The following is a 1,890-nucleotide window of genomic DNA, read 5'->3' as shown; positions in this document are numbered from 1 at the left end:
AGACCCAACATAGCAATCAATCAATCAATACATAAATCTTAAAAACACAATAAAACATTAAAAAAATAAAATACAATAAAGCAGAACAGCGACTAAGACTTCGTGGAAAGGGCTGCATGCCTCCATTTCTGCGCAGCTACTCAGGGACTTGCCTCGAGGCCAGTACTCACGTTGAGTTTCCCTTTAGCTCTAGAGCGTGGCAGGATGAGCTCCACCCCGGCCATCGAAGCACCCGGCTTAGCTAGAGAAAATTCCTTTTCTTCCCAGAGCCATGCCTACAGTGGCTAGTGGCCTGTCAACAGCAGTCAATTTCAAGTAGCTTCAAGGCAGCATGAATGGAGCTTTCAAAATGGGAAAGCAAGGCTAGTTCCATCAGGCCCCCATTTCCGCGGGCACACGCAGCATACATCCCTGTGCTTTCTAACAAGTCCAAAGAGACACAGGTTACCCAGTGGTTCCTTCCCTGAATCAACTCCTCGAAGCAGGGTGTTCTGCAAATAGCGAACTGCCTCAACCAAGGAACGCCCCAGCTAAGCCTCCAGGCCCGTTGCTCTTCAAAAGCCTGCAGTGTTACACGACGAACTGGGCTTTATTTGCAGTCGGAACGGAGGCTGACATTCTCCTGGAGGCAGGGTGACTTCAGGCAGGCGGTCCCAGATGGAATGCGAAGCCGAGGGTTATTCTCAGTGCAGCTCAGACTAGGGCAATGAGGCAGACTTGCACGGAATGTTGGACCTGCTAGAAATGCGTTCGTCGATCTGTGGGAGTGTTGAGGAAATCAAGCTGTCCCAAGAAAGAGTGCAGTCTGTTGCCCTACACTCGGCATACACAGAGTGGCTCCGAAGGGCTATGGGCCTGGATGTGGCTTAGCAGGCCCATGGGGGCCTGAGGGTACACAGTGTTCCTGCAGGGAATAGGGTGCCCACGCAAGGCTCCTAGATGTCCTGCAAAGCGTACTGACGTTAAAATAATGCAGAGCAACGGCTATGGCCTCCTGGAAAATGCTGCACGGCTCCGCTTCTGCATGGCAATTCAGGGCCTTACATCGAGACAAGTGCTCACACTGACTGTCCCGTTAGCGACACAGCATGGTAGGATGCTGACTTTCTCCTCGAGCAGAGTGACTTCAGGTACGAGGTCCTCGAAGAATCCTAAGCGGAGTGTTTTCTCATGGCAGCTCAGACGGGGGCCATGACGAACACTTCCATGGCATGTCGCACTGGCTAGAAATGTGGTCCTGAGGCTGTTCCAGTGCTCTGGGAATGTAGCTCTCCTTAAGGAACGAGCAGTGTGTTGCCCATCACTCGGCATACACAGAGGGCCTCCCAGGGACTGACCTTTAGGCCTCGATGTTGCTCAACAGGCCCACAGGAGTCTGGAGGTACTCACTGATCTTGGAGGGAAAATGATGCACACCCGAGGGGCCTAGGAGTCCTGAAAAGGGTACTTCCTTTAAAATAAAGCAGAACAGGGGCTTCCCTGGTGGCGCAGTGGTTGAGAATCTGCCTGCCAATGCAGGGTACACGGGTTCGAGCCCTGGTCTGGGAGGATCCCACATGCCGCGGAGCAACTGGGCCCGTGAGCCACAACTACTGAGCCTGCGCCTCTGTAGCCTGTGTTCCGCAACAAGAGAGGCCGCGATAGTGAGAGGCATACGCACCACGATCAAGAGTTGCCCCAATTACCGCAACTGGAGAGGGCCCTAGCACAGAAACGAAGACCCAACATAGCAATCAATCAATCAATACATAAATCTTAAAAAAACAATAAAACATTAAAAAAATAAAATAAAATAAAGCAGAACAGCGACTAAGACTTCGTGGAAAGAGATGCATGCCTCCATTTCGGCACGGCTACTCAGGGACTTACCTCGAGTCCAGTACTCACGTT

This window comes from Balaenoptera physalus, assembly GCF_965194825.1.
Source record: "Balaenoptera physalus genome assembly, contig: HAP1_SCAFFOLD_628, whole genome shotgun sequence".
NCBI classification, from domain to species: Eukaryota; Metazoa; Chordata; class Mammalia; order Artiodactyla; family Balaenopteridae; genus Balaenoptera; species Balaenoptera physalus.
Note: the sequence above shows the minus strand (reverse complement) of the source record.